The 25,718-nt window shown below is 34.8% G+C and overlaps 1 protein-coding gene across 2 annotated transcripts in view; it reads right to left on the bottom strand.

Annotated features, from left to right (window-relative positions):
* Positions 1–25,718, bottom strand: part of LOC118183731 (neuronal acetylcholine receptor subunit alpha-2-like) — a 938,599-nt gene that overhangs the window by 642,476 nt on the left and 270,405 nt on the right. Inside the window, exon 1 of one of the 2 annotated variants that reach the window (XM_085812611.1) lies at positions 23,072–24,305. The exons of the other annotated variant lie outside the window; for it this stretch is intronic. The gene's annotated coding sequence lies outside the window, so the exon portion shown is untranslated. Of the gene's footprint in view, positions 1–23,071; positions 24,306–25,718 lie in introns of those variants that run through there. 2 annotated transcript variants of the gene reach the window in all.

Genomic DNA, 25,718 nt, shown 5'->3' with positions numbered 1-25,718 from the left:
CAATTCTCACTTGGCGGCAAGGAAAAATAAATAAAAACTCAAAATATCGTCATTTAAAATTAGAAGATATAGAAAATATAAGAGACCAAATACAGTTAAAACAATTTAAAAAAATAATTTTTACAATTAAACTTAGAGCGCCTGCGCAAAAGCAAGCGATTCGATAAGCAGGCAAAAAGGCAGATATTTCGGTGCACAAAACTAAAATTCCTTTCCGTCCAGTTCGGCAAAAAAGACACTGAAGATGCAGCAAGATTTAATTCACTGTTGTGCTAAGTTTCAAACGTAAAAATATGTGGCTGCTATGGTAAGAAAAATTAGGCTTAGCCGCACCTGATCTTCTTATAAATTGTTTATAATTCTAAAACGAATGCGTGCAGATTAATTAAAGGTATAAAAACTTTAACCGGAAGGTAAGAACAACATAATTCAATCATTTTTAAAGCAAAAAATGTACAATTTACAAACATATAAGAATAAAAAAAAATATTTAGCTCACCGAGCCGAGTAACAGAGTATGTGCGCTTTTATATATATGTGATGTACCAGCTTTTGTCCAGAATGTAGTCGTAGCTTAAATTATCAGACGATAAGTTTAACAAATCTGATGTGTACACCACATGACTTCCTTGTACGGACAGTATTATATTTCGTTCATATTATAACTCAGAATGCACAAAATCTATATCATTTAAAGAATTATCTAATCGTTGCCACATGTTCTATTCAAGTACTATAATAAAGCTAGAACGATGTATAAAAGAAATTAAGCAGCCAAAACAGAAACAGTTTTTCACAGACGATTGAGTATTTCTCATTTAATTAATTCAGTTCTCACTTCGCGAGAAGGCAAAAATACGTAACTCAAAATATCTATATCGAAAATTACGAAGTAAATCTCAAACGCTTATTTCCTCGAAAAAATTCCAGAAAGAATTAAGCATGATTTAATTGGCAATAATAAATGAATCCGTTATCTTTGTTGTTGCGAAGCTAAGTTTCTCTAGATTGGCAACAAATCCACTAGTCTCCTGTTTCAAATGTAAACATCAATGGCCGCCATTAAAAACAGGCTTAGCGGCAATTAAACAACTTTAAAATTGCTGATAATTCTAAAAATATTGCATACAAATTTACTAAATGCATAACAACTTTAACCGGAAGATAAGAACAAAATAATTCAATTATTTTTAGAGCAAAAAATGTGCAATTTATAAACATATAAGAGTAAAGAAACTGAGATCACTGAGCCGGGTAACAGAGTGGATATATATATATATAAATATATTTATGTACACTTGGAGCGGCCGACTGCAACCAAAATACGAGGTGCACATCTACATGTTATAGCAGTCCCATACACAAAATTTCAACGTTCTGAGGCTACTCGTTTTTGAGTTATGCGAGATACGTACGTACATACGTTCGTACAGACGCCACGAAAAATTCTCTTCAGAATTCATTTTAAAGCAGTTTTATAATTTTTTGGAGGAAAAGAGTCTTTTATTCTGTCCTTACGTACAGATGTCACTCAAAACATTGTTAAATTACATTCGATAGCCGTCAAAATGGATATTTTCGTTGAAATATGACACTCGGAATTTTTCGTCATTATAATACTTCCTTTACTTTGTAGAAGGAAATAATATTATTATCTCTCAAATTTTGCAGATGGACACTTTTTCCACTAAAGTATACAGATTTATCACATTACTAGCATGGTTTTTGGTTAAGAATTTCTGCGAGAAATGAGATATATTGATCCACAAAACAATTCCGCGAATCGGCGTATTTAAGTAAGAAAAATCTTAAAAATTCAGAGCAAAACTGAAGTTGCCGATTCATGACAACTTTTCAAAATGATTTATCTTTTCACTCACATACACTTAGAAGATTCCAGGCCATGAACCTTTTACACTTTTACTCAAATTTCGCTTTACGTGTTTTCGTGCTTCACTTCCTTAACACACTATAACGGTGATTATTCATCAAAAACTGATTAAAACGTGGGATCGTGAAGTGCTGGAAGTGTTAAGAAAATCGAAAGTACGTTATAATTAATGAGTTAAGAAACTAAACAACTAGTGCTGTTTGTTTAAAATACTGTGAATTGTGTTAAACTATTCGTAAAAAAATTAAAATGTTCGTATCTGTGCTTAGCGATGCAGCTGTAACCATGCCCTTAAATTTGAAACTTCCGAGTATATTTTCGACAGTTGAGAAAATTACTGCACTTCTTGAATTTCAGAAAAGTTGAACAAAAATTAAATTTGCATCTATTTATTCCCTTTGAAGTGTTTCATATTCACAGAAATTTAGCAAGTTAATTACAATGGACATTTATAATATTCTCTTTTGAACTTTCACACAAAATTTAATTTTAAATTCACGAGTGGGTTTATTACAATTAATATAGTTAGTCTTTCTGAACTTCAATATGATCGATAAAAAAACAATCTCAAAAAAACATCCTATTGATTTAAATTGACACTTTAGCTAGTTTGATATCATTAATAGTGTTACGAATTTCGTACGTAGATACATGATTTTAGTGCAATTATATGAGAAATTGCTCTATTTTTCTGTATCATGTAACACGAAAATCTAGAGTGACAATGCTCTGCCAAAAAAAACAAAAATAAAGGCGCAAGTTTTTTTTTTTTTTTTTTTAAACATTAAGTAAATAGCTATCTTAATAATATAATAAGGTATCTAAATATATCTTAATAATGTCTTAATAAATAGCTATCTTAATTAATTTTCATTAAGTAAATAGCTATCGATAATTTGGCGATATATCGCCAAGCTAACAATGATTTTGGCGACTAATTTTTGTCGCCAGATTTGGCAAGAAAATTGCCAAAAGGCACCCAACTTGGCGACTATATGGCGATATTTTAATCCCCTCCCTGTAATAGGTATAATTGAATAACTAATTAATTTCATATGCACCTGGTCTCATATGACTTCCAGTAATTCCCAGAAGTACTAGACATTTCTCAGCGGTCGCGAGAAAATTATATAAGGCCCAAGAAATCATCTTCTTTCAGTTGTGAGTTGTTAATCGTTCAGTTTAGCTTAAGATCGGAGTTAGGTTCTCTTTTTAGATTCGCTTTGCAGTGCGTTGTGTTTAATGGTTATAGTAGATTGAAGTGTAACTACTGGCTGTACTCTGTGATTCTCTCAAGAATTGTGCGAATACTTTTGTGGAAAGTTACAGAACTCTAATAGTATTTCTTTTAATAAAACTCTTTGATCTTTTTTTTTTTTTTTTTTTTTCCTGCATTCTTTGAAATAGATGAGTTTCTTATCAAAAACTCGATAAATATTAAAAATATGAAATAGATAATAAAACAAATTCAAGATTCGGACTTCCAAGGTGCGCATATTCGAGTGAAGGATTAAGTTTTACAAAATGTGATGGCTCTAGGTATCATTGTTCCTTTACAGTGTAAGAAACGTTGATAAATTCATCCAAATTCCTCCTTATTAATTGAAACATAATACACAATGCAAATATTTGGTGGCAATAATTTGATTGACGAAATTCAAATTGCGTTTTTCAAGTCTCGAAAGCGCGACTTAGGATACATATTAGATTTCTACATAGCATTGTTCTAACATAGCTATTTTGACACAAAATCGGACTTTTTCTGAAATTTCATGCCAGTTGGTTTCCAAATTGGGATTCTACCACTCAAATTATGCCTAAATATAAAATTTTGTAAAATTTGGTGCGAAATTTACGGAAACATTTAAAACATTATCTTGTCGAATTTTTTTTCAGTTTGCGCCAAGAATAATTCACTTGGTGGACTTTTGTACGAACATACGTACGTACGTTCGTACAAAATACATACGTTGTACGAACATACGTACGTACGTACGTATCTCGCATAACTCAAAAGGAGTGGCCTCACAACGTTGAAATTTTGTATGTAGGACTGCTATAACATGCAGATGTGCACCTTGTATTTTGGTTGCAATCGGCCGCACCAAACGTATATAAATATATTTATATATATGTCCACTCTATTACCTGGCTCAGTGATTTCAGTTTCTTTACTCTTATATGTTTGTAAATTGTACATTTTTTGCTTTAAAAATGATTGAATTATGTTGTTTTTATCTTCCGGTTAAGGTTTTTATGCCTTTAGTAAATCTGTATGCAATATTTTTAGAATTATCAACAATTTTAAAGTTGTTTAAGTGCCGCTAAGCCTTTTTTATGGCGGCCATTGATTGTTTACATTTGAAACAGCACAATAGTGGATTTGTTGCCAATCTAGAGAAAATTAGCTTCGCAACAACAAAGATAACGCATTCATTTATTATTGGCAGTTAAATCATGCTTAATTCCTTCTGGAATTTTTTCGAGGAAATAAGTGTTTAAGATTTACTTCGTAATTTTTGATGCAGATATTTTGAGTTTTCCTGTATTTTTGCCTTGTGGCGAAGTGAAAACTGAATTAATTGAATGAGAAATACTCAATCGTTTGTGAAAAACTGTTTGTTTTGTTTGCTTACTTTCTTTTATACATCGTTCTAGCTTTATTATAGTATTTGAATAGAATATGTGGCAACGATTGGATAATTCTTTAAATGATATAAATTTTGTGCATTCTGAGTTATAATATGAACGAAATATAATATTGTTAAGTGAACCTAGCGCCAGAGTGTCACTATGGTAAACAACGTGAATTTTAAAGAACGCATTTATTGTATTGTGGATTATGCGTTGTCGGCGAAGTAGGTTTAATTCAATCCAATAAGTTTAAATGAAATGCAAGAAAAAATGCGTATAATTTAATATTCCGTACAACATAGTCATGTGGTGTACACATCAGATTTTTTCATTGATGCACGAGCGGGGAAAATCAACACCGCTCATTCTTTCAATTAATTTTAACGAAGTGCGTAAACCGCATTTTCGTTATAATAATAAATACGTCAAATTTGAAAACGCCCAAGAATGTAAATTCACGTATATCATACGAAATTTTGAATAAATAGCTCTAATCTTTTGCAGGTGGGAATAGAAATACATCTGCTTTAATACGATGGTAAAAATTTCTTACGTTACAAACCAAATGTTTTTCGAAAAATTTATAAAAATTATTTTAAATCAAATTTTAATAATAAATCATAAAAAATGGGCGAATTTTATTTGGAATGAACCTAAATTTCGAAATACGAAAGGAAGAATAAAAAAAGTTTAATAAAAAAGAGATATTAACAAATGCATGCCAAATTAAACTAACATGGAGGAGCTAATTCTTTAAAAACTACTCGATTTTCTGAAAACTCAGCAGTTAAGCCTAATTTGAGTCGTAGAATCAAAATACGGAAAAAACTGGCAAGTCGCGCTTTCGAGACATAAAAAACGCAAGTTGAATTTCGTCAACTGGCCCAGTAGAATAGAAAATATGGAACGGTCTTTTTTTTTTTTTTTTTTTTTACCCAGTGTACATATATCTGCGTATGTACGAACATATATACGAACGTATGTACACATACGTTCGAGATATGTTCGAATGAGAAGCATTCATTGGTAATCTCAACTTTAAAAGAAAATGTTCAGTGTTTACTATTTATAATAACAGTACATTTAATCATTTTTCGTTTTCCAAAACTACACTTCGTAAAAATATTTAAATGTCATCCAAGTCTCCTCTGTCATTTAATACCGTGGTCAGCCAGCGTATCAAAAAGAATGCTTGCATGAAGGATAGAATTAAACGCTTGAAATAACGTAGGAAAGACGATAAGGGCACCCACGTTAGGGCAATCCATAATCTTAACTCTCTGTTGTCAAGCTAATGTAATTACCTGACGAAAGTTGTGTGATTCCATACAAACCCTAACCAGAAGAGTAAAAGATGATAAATGTCTATTGCCCGTTTCCTTTAAATACGACATATGTTGTATCGACCCCCATATTTTCCACGAAATACCATCCATAATGATTTTTTTCTTTTTACCATTCTATCATAAAACAGAATGCGAGGACAAAAAAAATGTTGCACTTTATAGCTTTAGTATTATTTTCTTTAGAATTATGATGGCTTAATATATATTTATGTACTAGTAGTTGAAGTAAAGTTGTTTTTCTTTGGATGTGGGCTACTGAAATCGTGAAATAAATTAATTACCGCAGAACTTCAGAAAATTAAGAAACAATTATATATATTCAAAGTTTGAATGACTTTGAAAGACATAAACTAATAACTTTTTTCAAATATTAAACTACTTTATCATAAAATCCATCAATAAAAATACATATTCATAAAATTAAACACGTCTCAGTGAGTTAATGATTAATATTTTCACGTTAAAAAAAGAGTACCAATAAATACTGAAGGAATTTCAAGCTCTAGTTCAGATGTATCTACCCAGATTGTCTTTTTAGTCCAAACGGGTGTTAAATCCAAACAACTATTAGTCTCAAAATGGCATTTTGCAGCGTTTCACTTTCTGCCTTGGATGACTTTTCAAATTGTCGCCACCAAAACTATCGCCATGTATTATGTATAAAGAAAAGGGGAGATATAGAACTGGGCCAATTCTTCCCCCGCAATTTACGTTGTATCAAACGAAACAACCAAGTTCTAGGCACCATCTTACGTATGTCATCGGAAATCAAGATTTCTCATTATTCGCTGCAGATATATCCGTTTACGGTGGCTGGTTAATAATATTTCGGCTAACGAAGTTTAGTCCACTGGACAGTATCTATAACGAACACAGGAAACTACAGTATGAGCAGCTGTTTTTTCGCTCCTTTATCAGCTTTTCTTAAAAAAAAAAAAAGCTGATGTGTACACCACATGACTTCCTTGTACGGATTATTAAATTATACGCATTTTTTTCTTTAATTTCATTTAAATTGATTGGATTGAATTAAATCTACTTCGTCGACAGCGCATAAACCACAACAGAATAAATTCACTCTTTAAAATTCACTATATTTGTTTACTATAACGACATTCTGAATGCACAAAATTTATATCATTTGAAGAATTATCGTTGCCACACGTTCTATTCAAATAATAAAGCTAAAACGATGTATGAAAGAAATTTAGCAAACAAAACAGAAAAGAAACAGTTTTTCACAGACGATTGAGTATTTCTCATTCAATTAATTCAGTTCTCACTTCGCGACAAGGCAAAAATACATAAAAACTCAAAATACTCGTATCTGCATTAAAATTATGAAGTAAATCTTAAACACTTATTTCCTCTAAAATATTCCAGAAAGGATTAAGCATGATTTAATTCGAAATAATAAATGAAGGCGCTATTTTTGTGTTGCGGAGCTTAGTTTCTCTAGATTGGCAACCAATCTACAATTCTGCTGTTTCAAATGTAAACAAATATGTCCGCCATGTTATTTAAAACTTAACCGCACTTAAACAGCTTTTAAATTGTTGATAATTGTACAAATATTGCTTCCAGAATTAAGAAACCGGAAGATAAAAACAACATAATTCAATCATTCTTAAAGCAAAAAATGTACAATTTACAAACATGTAAGAGTAAAGAAACTGAGCCGGGTAACAGAGTGGATATATATATAAATATATTTATATACGTTTGGTGCGGCCGATTGCAGCCAAAATACGAGGTGCACATCTACATGTTATAGCAGTCCTATATACAAAATTCCAACGTTCTGAGGCTACTCGTTTTTGATTTATGCGAGATACGTACGTACGTACATACGTTCGTACAGACGCCACGAAAAATTCTCTTCAGAATTAATTTTAAAGCAGTTTTATAATTTTTTTGGAAGAAAAGAGTCTTTTATTCTGTCCTTACGTACAGATATCACGCAAAAACATCGTTAAATTGCATTCGATAGCGGTCAAAATGGATATTTTTGTTGAAATATGTTGCCTGAAACTTTTGGCGATTACAATACTTCCTTTTTACTTCGTACAAGGAAGTAAAAATCCTTTGGATTCGAAATTTTGATATAGTAGTGACATAAAAGTTAAAGCGAATTGTTTTGCACTTTTACAAAGAATGTTACATTTTGCAGAGATTTTTCTGTGAAATATAAAATTTTGTTACAGGTATACCATAGATGTTATAAAGGATTTTGACACTAAAATTTTGACAAATTAAAACATTGTTACACGCTCGTTATAATAAATGAAGGAAAAATCACGATTACTGAAAAAGTTACATGTAGAATTTTATGAAACGTACCCGCAATATTCAACATATAGTAAGGTACCAAATAATATAAAAATAAATTACCAGACAATTATGGTAGTATAGAAATTAGCACATGTGTAAAATGAACAAATCGAAGGTGTCGGTTTGCTATAGGAAAAGTGCCTTCAATATGGAATATGGTCGCCTCTAGAAGCAATACAGCGCATACAACGATGTGTGATGCTTTTAATTATGCGGTCTATCAGTTTCATAGAAAGCGAGAGCCATTGGCTCTTGCAAAGCAGTTGCAAGCGCGACAAGGGTCTGAAGGGGCGGATTGAGAGTAGTTAGACGTCTTCCTAAAGCATCCCAAACGTGCTCGATAGGATTCAAGTCAGGTGATCGAGCTGGCCACTCCATGCGCATAATTGTTTCCTGTTGAAGATAATTATCTATGATGCGAGCCCTGTGTAGTATTGCGTTGTCGTCCCGTAACAGGAAATTGCCCCAGCATATGGGCGCACATAAACATCAAAGATGTCACCTCTATAAACCTGAGCATTCACGGTTCTCCTTGAAAAGAAATGGAGGTCTGTGCGTCCACCCAAAACACAGACACTGTCCCTTCCGTATGCATCTCTTTCACGGATGTTTGACGGATGATAACGGGTTCCAGGTTCTCTCCAAATCAAATAACGCCTACTACCCTTTCTACACTAAACCTGGACACATCCGTAAAGACAACAAACAGCCCTCCATTGATGAGGCGTCCAGTGGACATGTTGTCGTGCCCACTACAAACGGTCCCTCCTATGGCGTGACGTGAGCGGCACGCAAATGATTGGTCGCCTGGCATACAGACAGCCTTCTACGCGCAGTTGACTTTGACACCAACCTTCCGGTGGCTGCAGCAAGGGAGGATCTAAGAAGAGTCGGAGTAGCGGATCTATTCCTGTTTACACATAATTGTAAATAATATCGGTCATCGGCGCTCGTCGTAGCAGTTGGCCGTCCTTGGCTGAACCTCCTAGAAGCCGAATCTGTGGTTTGAAATTGCCTCCAAAATCTATGAACGACAGAAGGACTCACATTTAGCCATCTGGCCACTTCTGCTAGACTTTGTCCAGCCTCTAGTCTCCCAATGGCTCTCCATCGTAGTTCTGTAGGCAAACAATGCCTGGAGGTCATTGTAACGAATTGGCTATTTCAGATTTCTGATGTCACTATCACAGTGAAATATGTGGGCTTGCTTTCAAACAAGGACTTTTATGCTCCTCGCAGATGACGTATTCCGAGTGCAGCGCTACTAGTTTGCATATTAAGGTTTTACTCAGCTACTCTTACCTGGCAATATATGCAAAGTTTACACGGTTTGGCTTATTTTTGAGGGAGTTATCGCTATTTTTGTGATTTTTCCTTAACTTATGATAACCAGTGTAGAATTTTCTGAGAAGATTTTACTGAGAAAATATTTCACAAATTCTAAGAAATTTAAGCAATTTAGATAAACTATTTAACAAAATGAAATATTGTTACAAAAATAAAATTAATAAATTAACAAACTAAGTGATAAAAAATAAAACCAAAATAGTATTATGAAAGTATAATTATTATCATTAAGATTATCAGCCACTTTGTGACTGCTACGTACTAACATTAATACCTAAAAAATTTCGTTTCAGTCAGCGATACTGTGATGTTTGGTTAATATATCAACATTATAAGACGTTCACTGCCTTGGGGTTCACCGGTGGCTAGCATTCTACTTGGCTACAGCGCCGGGGGGTGGCTACCAGCAACGCGACCAATAGTAAATATATATAATTATTAGAGTAAATATCGATACTGAGAAATTTTTAAATAATACCATTGTTACTTAAAAAATCTGAAAGCTTCCTGATTTTACATTATACCCGAAGGCCTTTTTTTAACATTTTGTTTGTTACTTTTATTTATCAAATATCATGTTCGTCGCATTTAAACGACAAAATTCAATTTCACAACAATATCGCAAAATAATTTAAAAAGAGCATATCTTTAGAATTTCCGATACACGGTCTGGCGTGCTGGAGATAAAAATAGTTTTTTTTTTCTTTTTATTTTTTTTTCATACAGTGTTGCCAATGTTCGCTTTGAAATCGTTGAGTTTCTTAATTAAAAAATCATAAATGCTTTACAAAATATGAAATCGATAACAAAACAAATTCCAAATTTCAAATTTGATCTTCCACATACCCATATTCGTAGGAAAATTACGTCATTCAAAATTCGACGGCTCTAGGTACCGTTGTTTTATCACAATGCGAGAAATATACATACATTTATGTAGAGTTTTTTTTATTTAATTTCTTCAAATATTATGCAGGATTCTAACATTTCGTGGCAACAGTTAGAAAAGTGAAACGGACATTTATAGTGAATCGACGCAAAACGAAAACACTAGTCCTTCAGGGACAAAGCCCCTTTGCACTAATAAGTTCCTTCTTTAATGTAGCTACAGTTCGCTTTCGTGTACATATGTTACAGTAAAACACCGAAATCTGGAGAATGTCGACTTTCACCGGTGAATGTCAACATTCACATAGTCTCTTGGTGTATGTCCGAAATATTTTCCAAATACTCTTATTTCTGACTTACACCGGCCAATGTCGGCATTCACCATGTACTAATGGTGAATGTTGAACATATAACAATATTATATTTTCTTCTGCGTGATTCAGTCGCGAATAAACGCACTTGAGACTTGAAATAAGAACTTAAGAACGTGAGAACCTAAAACACACAATATATTCAAAATGAGAAAGGAAAATAATAGAAGTTAAAAACTTACTTAATCATACAGTACGTTCTAAATGAAAAAATAAAATAACAGCAATAAAAACCTTACTAAATTATGTGATTGAAATCTTATTTATTGCAACAACATAAACTATTATGGCACTTTATGATCTCTCTTTTCGACTTTCACCAGAGCATATCTGTGATTGTCGACATACACCGGTGAGGGTCCGAATATACAAGAATGTAGTGCAATATTCGATCTTTCACCGACGTATTTGGTGAATGTTGATTTTCTCCGGTGAAAGTCGACATTCTGCAATTTCGGTCTTTCACGGTAACACATACACATTGTTCAAATAGGATAGATTAACAACGAAAAATAAAAAGCAGGGATTTCTCAACTAAGTAAACTATAGCAACGGAACATTATATATGTCTATGAACTAAGACAAAAGCGATCACAACCAATGAAGAACGTTAATGAACCATAAACGGGGAATGTTCTTTATTTCAGAATTTTAGGTGTTTCCAAAGACCTGCGAGGACAAACAAGAAATCTCAAACCTAAACATTAAACTTTCTTTTAGCAATTCTTAATGTATATGACATGCAACACAGCAGGTTTTTCAAATAAAATTATAAATTCATAAGAAAGAAGTGTATCAGTTAAAATATTCGTTAAATGTCTGAATCAGCTCATTAACATCTACTTACTAAAATATTAGACATTGCTATGCAACATTTCTGGAAAGGAAAGATGGAAATCCTTTAGGGTTTTTCGACCAATAGTATCGACGCATGATACCTATTCACACAGGAAAGTCCCAGTGCCATATATGCTCATTCCTCTTTCGCAATAATTTCGAACTCGCATGTGTACACTCCGGCTTAAAACACCGTAAAACCTTGGTCACCTCCACTCAAAGGGTGCAATATTTCAGCACTGCATATTTGAAATTACTATTTATTACGTTTGTTACATTAATAAACATTAAATTGAATACGATTTCCCGCATGAAATGACTATTATTATTGTGGGACTATCCCAAGGTTCAAAGAAAAGTCATGAAGGAAAATTTAACTCGTTTTATGTATTGTACACAGGGTGAATCTAAACAAAGAGCCAAAACATCATGGGGTGATAGAATGCAACTATACAAGCAATATTCGTCACATAAAGTCTGGGCGGAATGCAAACGCCGAACTGCTAGATGGCATTCTAAATGGCACAGAAAAGTGTCGGTCCTGGCACCGAACGGCATTTTCTACCGTAGACTGCCGAGACGATGGCTGGCTATACGAACCACAAAATTTCCAGGGGGATGGCTTAATTGAAGTGGTACCATAGTGTGGCTACCAATATCACCGGATCTCTCACGTTTGGATTTTTTACTTTGGACCTTTTACTTTGGGACTTTTTACTTGGTGGTCCAGGTTCACCGTTGTTGCCGGCGATACTCAGAAAATGCCCGGTGTCTTTGCAAATGTGCATCAACTGGCCGAAGGTCTTTTGAGCAATTTCCTTGAACATGTACATCAGCTAATATTCTTATTCATGAAATATCTTCTGAAGTATCTCCTTGTGTTACTTCTTGAAATATTTCAGTGAAAAACTACCTTTAAACTTTTCATCGTTTGCATTCCGATCCTACATTCTATAACAAAAATTGCTCGTATGGCTGCGTTCTGTCAGCCAGTAAAGTTTTGCCCCCCTTGTTCAGGTTTACCCTGCATATCTTTAATTGCTTTTATGACTCTCCTGAGCAGAACAAAATCGGTGATTGCAATATAAAGGCCAGACATTCCCGAAGCAACATCTTTGATGCCATTTACCTTGCCCTAATAAAGCAATCATAATGCCACTGTATGCTTGTTATAATATTGCTACAGTATTAAAAGCTTTACTCAAAATAATCCATTTTTAAACATGCTAATCCGTTATCTGATGTCATCGCGATCTCACTTTGAATAAAACAGACCTTAAAGTACGTAGCTCCCCTTAGAATTCAAAAATCGTATGTAGAATTTTAAATACTTTTAATTTTTTGAGTAAAAGTAATTCAGCGGTACGATACTGCTGTGTTGTTCTGGGTTACCCCCCCCCCGGAAGTCGACGTAGAGAACTCTGCGAAGTTACTGGCTAGGATCTGTACTTAGGCAGTCTCGGCCACGGGGGTATAAAATTTATGAACTTGGTGGTTTCTGAAGGCCCTGGGAAAGATCACTTATTGGACGGCCTCGGGGTCTGGCATGCTCTGAGCGGTGTGGAATGGTAGCCGGAGGGCTAGTTCCCCTCGGTTTGCTGGGTAACTGCCCACTGCGATGGGCTCGCCCATGCGACTGGCAGGAGCAATTGACGACCAGTGCTGCCTGGTGTCATATCCAGGTGGTGCGCTGCTCCCCTGGAAGGGTAATAGTGGAGGTTGAACCTCTACGTAGTGCCCAAAGGGGGAGTAAACCCGTAGTGTGATTTAGTTCACGGGGCTGGGAAGCCAAGAACCGTGTTGTATTGTTCTAGGTATATATTGTCGGGACAATACTTCCCAAACAAAGTATAAATACCTAAGTAGTGTACAATCTGAATTTTACCTCTGAGGGGGAGATATGATGAATACGAAATTCAGCGGTCGCAATTTGTCTGGCTTTATTATAGTGGCTGATATCCCCTCTCCGGGAGTCATTTATTGTATTGGCTTGGATCTGTAGCTTGGCAGTCTCGGCACCAGGATGTAAAAACATTTAGCCTGGAGGCTCCCCGTAACCTGTGCGTGTAAACAGGTATGCCTGGCTTAGTTAACTCAATTGGCCCACGGGCCAAGATGTTGTTCTTGCTTATGCTCACTTGTCTGACGTAGTCAGTCCAAGCCCACGAAATTCCTCGTGGCCAGGAGAGCTAGAATACGTTGCCGTTGGCAACATCCTTCAGAATCTTTCAGGCGACAGTGCGATTTAGCTCAGTTCCGTCCCCAATTTTGATGGAGAGCACCACATGGTGAACGGGTTGGAGGGTCTCACATCCCTCTCCCCTTCCACCAGACCACAAGAGAGAACTTTCGGCTCGCAACAGATTTAGAGTACCGCCGTGCCGCGCCCAGTGACTCTAAACACTACCGGTTGGGCGGCTACAAGCCAAGGTGCGGGCATCAAACATCCCGCATAGTACTGGTGGATAACATTTTAGACGACCAGTCAGATTTCCAAGCGAACAGGGCTACGTCCTGCGGATGTTCGGACATCAGGGAGTGGTGACCCCTCGGACCCTGTTAAGCGGTGAGATTTTGGAGGAAATTTTAAGATAGTACGACTTCGGCGTGGGACACAAGGCCCGGTGGCATATTTCGCAAGTGCACATCTGTGTAGCCACCGAGGGAGTGGCTTCTAGGTTGGACCAATGGGATCCAGTTATATTTCTGTTATGTCAACATGACCTTTCGCGTGCTTAAAGATTTCAGCAAGATGGTTGAAAATATTTTTCCACGCAATTTTCTGTACAAAATAATTAAAGCATCGCCTATTTCTTATGAAAATTTTCATTGCGAAATTAGATCAAATATAAGCAATTGTGAGGATTTCACTACCTGATTGAAAGAATTTGAAATTAATACAAACACATACTGGATACTCCTCAAAAATATCCATGTGATATATTACTTAATAAGTGGTAAATAAGATGAAATATATGAAGAAAGAAATACGTGATAAACATCTGAGCCCAAATGCTATCTTAAGATAAAACTATGCATATGAGAAAAATATTTACACCAATTATATACGGAAATAGAAGTCAGCATATTTTATTGTAGTCTGTACGAAAAAGATGTTCTATAATAATAGTCAATGCAGAATTTATTCAAAGTGACCATTACTAATTTGCATTCGTATATATTTATTGTATTAAATATCACATTTAATAATAATTGTTACTCTTACATGCACTGTCTAAACAAGAAATACTCATCAAACAGAATTAATTTATCTTATCCACAACGAATGTATTCAATTTATTCACATATAACTTTTAGTGTTAATAATGGATATAATCAGATCATACACAATATGTATTCTTAATCTTACACTTTAAAATTCAAAAGAATGCAAACGCTGAAATAAGAAAACACTATATTCATTGTAACACTTCTAGTCCTTCTCAGTTCAATTAATACTCAGCTCAATAATAAATATATACATTTGAATTCTCTTAATCCACAGGTGTTAGTAAATCTGTAATACTCGAGACTAATTGTAGCTTGAGTCATTTTCTCGATGTAAAGAGCGATAATATGCCGTGAAATTTAGTCCAAATATAATAAATAAGTGATAAAAATCGCGAAAGTGAAATGTCAGCGAGTCATTAAACTCAGAAAATGAAAGCACTACGAGATTTTCTACTATTACGCATTACATTTATAACTGCGAAACAAATGCAAATTAATATATAAGCAACATATACACTCACACCAATATGCACCAAGATTTAGTGTCACAAATTAGCTCAATAGAATCTCATTGGTCCATTTTCGAAAGCCCTCCCTCAGTGGCTACGCTGATGTGCACTTGTGAAATATGCGGCCCGGTGAGCTAAGTTTACTTTCATCTCCAAGGTGACCTTTCTCGGCTGACTGCCTCCCCCTGCTTAATATGAGAGATTCAGCTGCGATTCCAGTCCCGCTACTTACATCAATTCACAGGAAAGATATATAAGTATTGACTGATGCTGACTAGTATATCTATAACGCATGTTTGTTACCTAACCTATCAAAGAAGCAGTCTGCATATGTTCATACTAGTTTTTCTGAGTAATTTTTATAGTTATTTCAAAATGCTAATGATAAAATAAAAAAAAGTACAAAAGGCTCTAAGGATTGACAGCGAAGCAAAGCAAGACAGGAAATATTTTAAAAGAGTAAAAATGAAAATTAAAGTTTATCTGGAGAATGGAATTTTAAAATTTTAATCTACATTTCTCAAAAAGCATTTTTCTCATGCCGACGCTTTACTGGGTTATTTATATTTATTCCATTTTTCTTCACTTTGTTCTGATCCCCAAAAAAGAAAAAGCGCTTTAATTATAAACAAATTTTCTGAATAATATTCATAAAGTTTGCTTTATAGTATTTCCTATATGAATTTAAAATGCTTGATAATACTACTTTATAACTAATAAGTATTTATTTTTTGTTACGCGTGATCTGTAGTTAATAAAAGAATTTAAATGTTTTTATTTAATCGAATCATTCTGAAAATTATGCTTTTTTTTCAGAAAATTTTGAAATAAGGCAAAAGAATTTAATTTTAATCTAAGTTATACAAATTTTCAGAGCCATGCGTGGATATTTTTCACCTGAGGCAATGAAGGTACATTCGTGCTCCTAATATAAAATCAAATTTACTATCACTGCATACATTTATATTTATCAAAAAGTAGGAATTGAATAACGTACGTCTCCACCCGAATATGGGCATCTGGAAGCCCGAATTTGGAATCTGTTTTATTATCTATTTCATATTTTGTAAAGCATTTATGAGTATTTTATTAAGAAACCCAACGATTGAATTTTATGGTTTAAGTGCGAAGAACAGGATATTTAATACATAAAGGTAACTCACAAAATGTTAAAAAAAAAAAAAAAAAAAACACCCCTTTAGACGTAATTTCAAATCTGAAACCTTTCAGATTTTATTGTTTTTGATTTTATAAATAAATTTTCATGATACAAAAATAAATAAATAAATAAAGATAAATAAAAACAAAACGCCCAAAGGGAAGTTTTTGTATTTTTATTTAATTTATTATTCTTGTATCTTCCGTGAAGCTGAAAATTTGGACTTTCCTAATGATGAACATCTTCCATTCAATTTCTTAAGGAACGAGAAATCGTTCACTCTGGAAGAAAGTGCACGAAAAAAACCACAAAATGAAGTTCTACTTCAAGCGCCGGAATTGAGATATGAAAATCCGTATTTGAACATTTCTGCGTTAACCATTAAAAGTATAATTTTATCAATCGCGATAATTGTTATCATATTGAAACTTTTGAAAACGTTACGGGACAGTGCGGAACTGAACGTGACCAATTACATACTTATTTGAGTTAATGTGGTGTCCTAAAAAGCAAATCTCTTCATACATTTTTAAAAATGATATCCGCAGTTTCTGCCTCCGGATTAAACTTAATCCACTAAATTCTCTAACCGATTTTTTTTTTCTAATTTCTTTGGTGAGTTGTTTAATATACATTAAATATTTCTTAATTGTACGAATATCTGTTTTGTTATTTTTTCCTTGAATTTTTTTCAACTAAAACATATATAACCGTAAATATTTTGGCGATTATTTTTACGATTCGAATTTTTCACCAGATTGTCAACTTTTGGCGATATTTGAATCCGGTCAGGATAACAGAACAGTACCAAAAGTTTCTATGTTTTTAAGACAAAACTTCAATTTTTTAAATCATGCTTTAATATTAACACATACTATGATATATGCCAGAGTAGGAGAAAGCTTAAGCAACAGCACATGCACCTAAAACCTATCGGTAAAATCCTAGTATACTGTGCAGCCTTGGCGCGATTTTGAAAATTATCGCCAACACCAAAATGACTCGTTTAACTAATTATCGTATATGTCTCGTTTCCTGCTCATCATAAAATCGCCAAAAGTAGCCAAATCTCTTGTGCACCGGATACTAAGATTAAACAAACCTATCTAAAATGGACAACAGTACATTCTAAACAGAAAAGAAAATAATGCAAAAAAAATTTCCGATACACAATCTCACGCGCTGCAGATTTTTTTCCTAGAGTGTTGGCATTGCCCGCTTTGAAATCGTTCAGTTTGTTAATCAAAAATGCTGCTAATCTTTGGAATATGGCAACAGGCAGTTTGGCGACATTTTGGTAAGGCGATAAAGATTACTAGGTAGCAATAATATGAGAAGTACACAGTTCAAATCACAGATTATTTTGTCTCAGAGAAATAAGAGATCATGAGACATGCCATGCGACATTTTTCGGAAAATTCCGATCGTGATTTTAGCTAATAAGCACTTAGAAACAATTTCGCTGCTAAAGTGCAGAATCGCCCACTTATTTGTTTGGCGCTTTTTACAACTGAATTTTTGTCAAGAAGAATTGGATTTTGTCAATTTTCTTTGACTTTTTGAGTGAAAATAGGTCGATGTGTACATGGATAAAGCGTGTGCGCAATGCCATTTTTGTGCAATTCTGGGATGTTTTTTAAGTGGAAATACATTAATACATTAAATACATTTTTTAAGTGGTCGACGTGTACATGGATACCGCGTATGTACAATTCTTAAAAACGCGCAAAGCAGTGGGCGATTCTGCACTTTCTCCAATTTCGCACCTAATCTTCGTCATGATTAAGTACTTTTGTTCCATAAAAGTTTTGGCATAAGCGTAATTCGGCTAGCAGATTGTTGTAAAAAATGTTGGGGAAAAAAAAAAAATGCTTTTGCTTCGTGAAAACAAAATGGCGTCCAAAAAAAAAAAAAAAAAAAAAACTAGCAAATTGCTGTAGCAGGGTTGGTCGCCAAATTTTCGCCAAAAAATTGCCAAGTTACCATAAACCGAAGATTCACCTTTATTCTGTCTTTGGGCATAGATCACAAGCAAAAACATCGTTAAATTTCATTCGATAGCTGTCTAAATAGATATTTTCGTTGAAATATGATACCCGAAATTTTTCGTGATTACAGTACTTCCTTTACTTCGTACAAGGAAGTAAAAATGAAGAGGACAGTGCCTTTTGCATGTTAAAAAATAATGCTAAAGATTTTTGATTTTTAACAATTAAATAAAAAGAATGAAAGAAATAAAGTTTGAAAGAAATATTGGCTAATCTTTGGAATATGGAAACAGGTAGTTTGGCGACATTTTGGTAAGGCGATAAAAGTTACTAGCTAGGACTTTAGCAGTGTACATGGAAAAAGTCAAGAGTGTGCGCAATGCCATTTCTGTGCAATTCTGGGATATTTTTTTAAGTGAAAATAGGTCGACGTGTACATGGATGATACCGTATATGTGCAATTCTTAAAAACACGGCAAGCAGTGGGCGATTCTGCACTTTCTCCCAATTTAGCACCTAATCTTCGTCATGATTAAGCACTTTTGTTCCATAAAAGTTCTAGCATAAGCGTAATTCGGCGAGCAGATTGTTGGAAAAAATGTTGGGGGAAAAAAAAAAAAAACATGCCTTTACTTCGTGAAAACAAAATGGCGTCCAAAAAAAACTAGCAAATTGCTTTATCAGGGTTGGTCGCCAAATTTTCGCCAAAAAATCGCCAAGTTACCATAATCCGAAGATTAATCGAAATGTTTCATGGTCTTTAAACAATTAGTTTTTTAATCAGGTCAAAAATCTTATCGAACAGATTGCTTGTTACTTTTCCGTTTTGCCGGAGCAATCGATAATGTCGCCAACAATGGTACAACTGACGTCAAACGGAATATCTTCGCTGGTAACCTTTTGCTTCATTTTCAAAACAAGTCGCAGCCATTTCTTATCAGATTGATTGTTTCTTTCAATACTGGCATACAATTACGTGGAAATTTTACAAGATAGTTCAATTTTATGCTCTAAGACGATTCGCGGTAATTAAGTCAATTAGAATGCAATCACATCGCTCATCCGAAAGCGAAAATAAAGGAAAGGCAAAATCATGGGTTAAATTCATTAATTCTAATGAGAATGCACTAGCGAAGTAAAGCACTGCGGTTTTACATAATTTCTGAGTAAGCTATTCGTACGAATTGAAATAATTCTTGCTTTTAAACTTGTATTCCAAATTAAGATTTAACTTGAAATTAATGTAGATAATTACGGAGAGAATAAGATATTTGTAGCATGGTTTACGTGATATGAGATCACTTGGGGTCACGTGATACGAATCGGCGAATCAGGATATTGAACCGTGAAAGCATAGTCATTTCTTAAATTAATGTCTTTTTACAAATTTATTGTCTTTATTTATTGGCTTTTTATAAAATTTTAAACCACATTAAAATGTTTATGTCTTCAAAATAAAAAAAAAAAACTCTTAGAATTAACGTTTGTTAACATTTTTTATGTGTACACTGTATGTTGTCGCCAACAAAGTGTGTTTGGCGAGATTGGCGCCGGCGAAACGGAAAAGTACCGATTGCTTTAAACACTCTTTAAAATGAGTATAATATTTGTTAATGTTAACAATATAGAATAGTTATTTATCGGCTAGAAATATTTAGGTATTTTAAGAAAAACTACTTTCATTCAATAAAATTTACGAAAACAATTTCTTTTGCAGATGCCTCTCTAATATGACACTATAATGTTTTACCACAAAATAAATATTCTTGAAAATGTGTAATGTTTTGCAAGTAACTTGTATGTCTTACGCCCAAGTATAACAAAATACTCAATAAACCGATTTTTCAAAAAAATTTATTAGTTGAGAACGTCTATTAGTAAGTCTTAGTTGAGAATCTAATGTATATTGCTAGCAAAAGGAAACATCTTCATATACCAATGTTTCCTAGCGGACTCAATGTTTAATTTTACTGCATATGAGGCAGACTCGTCGGCGCGTAACTAATTTGGGGGCTTTGGACGCCTGACTGGTGTGGAAATTAGATGACCATTTCTAGCCCCAATAGGTTGCGCATTTTCATGCTCACATAAACTACACTTTTTAAGTTGTAGGAGGCCATGAATTTAGAATACATAACTAAATAGCATATTCCACAAGCAGCTTTGGCTAATCTTTAGAATATGGCGACAGGTAGTTTGGCGACATTTTGGTAAGGCGATAAAGGACTAGGACTAGGCGATAAAGGACTAGGACTTTAACAATAATCTGAGAAGTACACAGTTCGAATCACAGATTATTTTGTCTCAGAGAAATGAGAGATCATGAGACATGTAATGTGACATTTTCCGGGAAATTCCGATTGTGATTTTAGCTAATAAGCACTTAGAAACAATTTCGCTACTAAGGTGCAGAATCGCCCACTTATTTGTTTGCCGCTTTAAAAAAAAAAAAAAAAAAAAAAACATGCCTTTACTTCGTGAAAGCAAAATGGCGTCCAAAACAAAACTAATAGGTTGCTGTAGCAGGGTTGGTCGTCAATTTTTCGCAAAAAAATCGCCAAGTTACCATAATGTAAAGATTCACCGCAGCTTTTAGAGAACTCTCCAGGTAAAATAACGGACGTTGCGGTTTCCATCAAACATTATAACATCTTATGTAGAAACAGTTCGACAAAATGTAACTAGTACATCATATCATTGATACAATACACTTACATTCCAATCAACAATGTTCAGCAACGGGCGTGATTCACATGACCACAGGGTATTTTTTGTGCCATGTCTGATTTCTGAAAGTATAAGAACTGCAGTTCTATTCTGAAGCTATCAGAAACAAATACGGATTAATCTTTGGATTATGGTAACTTGGCGAAAATTTGGCGACCAACCCTGCTACAGCAACCTGCTAGTTTTGTTTTGGACGCCATTTTGTTTTCACGAAATAAAGGCAATTTTTTTTTTTTTTTTTTTTTTTTAACTCAACATTTTTTTTCCAACATTCTGCTACCCGAATTACGCTTATGCTAGAACTTTTATGGAACAAAAGTGCTTAATCATGACGAAGATTAGGTGCGAAATTGGGAGACAGTGCAGAATCTCCCACTGCTTGCCGCGTTTTTAAGAATTGCACATACACGGTATCCATGTACACGTCGACCAATTTTCACTTAAAAAAACATCCCAGAATTCCCAAAAAATAGCATTGCGCACCCTCTTGACTTTATCAATGTACACTGCTAAAGTCCTAGCTAGTAACCTTTATCGCCTTCCCAAAATGTCGCCAAACTACCTGTTACCATATTCCAAAGATTGTCCGTTGTGGTGTCCTATAACGCACAAAATTGTGTGCATTTTAGAACGACCAGATGATATGGTCATTTTTTATCGAAGTCCTTAAATCCCTATAAATAATCTTCAACTGCATATCAGTATCGTTTCAGATGGTGTAACCCGTGGAAAATTAGTCGCAACACCTATAAATGTGGTTTCTATAGACGTTACAGGACCACAAATGAGAGTGAACGCCGACATCACAATAAATGTGAAATTGTCCCTCTTGTAGTTCGTACAAATATTTAGGAGTTACCCTTGACCAAATACTTATCTTCAAAGATCATATCCATTTTGTATTAAACCATGCCATTTCTGCTTATATGGCTATTTATTGTTTAATCGGAAGAAAGTGAAAACTGAATATTCATATAAAAAGAATATTCTAGTTATCCCTCATTCGCCCTATGTTGTTATATGCAGTTCCGGTTTGGGCCAGCGCAAATAAAACGGAAAGAGTAAAAATAAATATTTTGCAGAACAAAATTCTAAGATTAAATAGTGAACGCGCCGTGGTTTGTGCGTAACATTTATCAACGAGGAATTAAAAATAAATCCTATCCATGACCAAATGTTAATTACTGCTCATAACGTTTTCGAAAAAGCAAAAAACTCGCCGAATATGTTGTAAAACACCCAAGATCTATTCATCACAATGCACATTGTTGTTAATGGTAAACAGGAATATAGTTTACAAATGCTTACTTAATTCAAATTTACATTCATAACTGTTAGCATCTTTATTTTTACAGCTACCGTGGAAGGCCTCAGGGCGCATATTGATTTACAGAAAAAAACCTCAAAGTAGTTCATGCCAGCAGCAAAGTGACTTTGCTGCTGGCATGAATTGATGGCATGATCCATGATAGGCCAGCTTAGGCTGGAGCCTGCCGCGTGAATCATAGTGTCCTCGCATTTATGTTGTATCGAGTTCCGATATTCATCTTGGATAAAACAACCGCTAATATTCTACCATAACCCATACGCATGAATTGTCTATGGTAGGTTTTTCAACCATTTTAGCATCGAGGCCGTCATGTGCATTGATGTTCTCAAGAAGCGAGGTAAAGCAAAGACGGGATTTCCAAAATAATATAATGAATAATTCATGATAAATACATATGCACCATTATGACAATCAGTACACGATTACAAACTACTTATTAAATTAAAATAAGTGTCAGTATCGTAAACTAATTTGGTACTTACCCGTCGACAGTGAAAGTTGGCTACCATTAAACCGCGAAGATCCTGTCGAAGGTGCGCCAGTCTTTCAAGTCTCTGTTGTAATTCCCAAGACACAGCGAGAAGTCACTCAAATCTTCCAAAATTCTCACTCGGCTTATGTTACCAAAGAGGGGGTCTACAGTCTCTTCGAAAAAGTTAGTTCTTAGTTATAAACTTGTTTCTACTTCTTTTATTGCAATAAATACTTGTCCCCCGTGCATCGCGCGTCACTGCACCGCATAAACAGAAGGCAGCGGATAGCAAATGCCTTTAGTATGATGCATGAGAAACCACATCCCAGTCCATTTTGTTACTTATCTGAGATATTGCGAAAAAACTGAGCGAAGATGTGCATCTTTCAGGTGAATATGCATCGCGTTCAGATTCTTGTTTGGTCTCTTTCATAACGTCATCTGGTGACATTTGGAGTGCTTGAATGTAGAACTTGCTGATGGATTTAGACTATTTTGTAACGCCTTCCTATTTTACTGAAAGCTCTGCTCAGAACACTGTGGTATTAACTTCCTTTAGGTAATTCTCCAGTTTATTGCTGTTTTGTCAGCCATATTCAATTCACCCTATAGTGTTCATCAATACACGTATTTTTGATGGTAGGATCCCATATCTTTGAAAATAATCAACTTCTTACTGTTCTGTAGAAAGCAGATCCAAATTTTTAATAGTTACTTTTTCAAAATACAAGAAATATACACAGCAATAGCAGTAAATTTATATCTTTGTGCATGAAAAAAAAAAGTAAAACGTGGCTGATCGAGAATCAGTCGAGGTTACATCAAAAGAAGGCGCAGATGGGCGTACTGCAATGCCACACATTCCCATAACTGGTGCTAAATCGCGCTACTTGGCGACGGTTTCATGGTCGACATATAAACAATTTCAATTCACGTATGAGCAACCTCAAAAGCCAGCGAAAAGGACATTAAAAAACTTCTGGTTCTCCAAAACAAGGCGGTCTAAGGACCATAACAAACGCTCCGTATTTCATTCCAAATAAAAGCCTGCATTCTGTTCTGAATTTGGAATCCATCAAAAAATTCCTCACCAGGTTAAAAGAAAATTACTTCAACAGATCAGTAAGAAACAACTCGCCAAACTTCACTGACATCCTGGCCTATGAGAATCTGGAGGCGGATACACTTATTAGACCTTGTACTGCTCATTTGCTTCACTCAAACCCATGTGACACGGTAACCATTGGCAACACAATACATCTGTGCGCTGAGAATTTTCTGTTGAAAATTGTGTTTGTTCAGAATTACGACTCTCTCGTCTCCGCCATATGGAACGTAATGGTCAATTACAACTCCAAATATTTAGAATTGGCTTACCAAAGATAATTTGCGAACGATACAGAACGTCCACTCAAAATGCTCATGGTCCTGAGCATTTTGAGTGGACGTTCTGTATCGTTCGCAAATAATTCCCAAATCTAGGGATTCTACAAAGAAACCCACCTGGCCAGCTCCCAGCGTTCAGAAGCCAAAGTGTTCCACACTTCTTCTCCACAAATTCACTTCGTCTAAAGCAGCGGATCTCAACCTTCTACCATCTAACAAAACTCATCTAAACAAAAACTGAAAACCTTTAGTACCACCACAACAAAGTACTACTACCACCACCACCACTCTTGAGCAAAGCTCAGATCGCATAAATTTACGAGTGTTAGAGAAAAACCTCAATCAGGATGCTGGGGTTTTAATTTTTGAATTTAATAGTTAAAACTACTTTGCTTCTTTTGCGTACCACCGGTTGAGAGCCCCTGGCCTAGAGGACATATTTAATTGCGGATTTCACAACAGTCAGGCCCTAATCGGGAATCTCAAAGTGCTGGTAAGAGAAGGGGAAAATATCTTCTACTGGGTAAGCCAGTATACCGAAGAAAGTAGTAAAGCATATTGAACTATACATAAATTTCACATCTCTCAAAAGCACCCCAATAATGTTTAACTCACAAAAGTAAATACAGAGGCTGTTCACACATTTTTTAGACGATGTATATTGTATTCACAAAACTAAATTACATAAAATTCTTGTGTTTTAAATGTTCTATTTGACATCCCTTATTCTGAACTATCTTTCGAAAACGTAATTTCCAGGATAATAACGCCTTTTGATGTGGCAAAAGAGGTATTCTATCTCATTCCTCCCGAACAGCTTTCCAGAGTCCTGTTAGGGTTTGGGGACAACGTTTGGATAATGCAGTTTTTAAAAGTTCGAAAGCACAAAAATCCAAAAATCCATAGGTGACACATCGGGAGATTGAGTAGGGATATCAGTGAAGGGTATGGCCTTGATACTAGTTTTTTGTTCCATTTCTTTTAGGAAATTTACAGTGGATTTTGATGTGTGACTGCTAGCTTTGTCCTGATGGAGTCTCACAGATGGATGGCACTATGGGTAAAGCGATGGTATTTCATTCAGAAAACTTGGCGATAAAATATGTTCCTGATAGTATTTGGAGTTAATCTTGACATTTTTTGGCTCCAATTTGACGTTATTTTTCCTTTCTTCTTGATGATATTACCTATAGACGCTTTAGATATCACAAAACCATGATTCTCACATCGTTTTTGGATAACGGAGTATGCATATTTCTCTTTGGAAAGAG

The sequence above is a fragment of the Stegodyphus dumicola genome, chromosome 3, assembly GCF_044657685.1.
Source record: "Stegodyphus dumicola isolate Sdum_Otavi_A_Nest chromosome 3, ASM4465768v1".
In the NCBI taxonomy this organism is placed as follows: domain Eukaryota; kingdom Metazoa; phylum Arthropoda; class Arachnida; order Araneae; family Eresidae; genus Stegodyphus; species Stegodyphus dumicola.
Note: the sequence above shows the minus strand (reverse complement) of the source record. Positions and strands in the feature narration are given on the sequence as shown.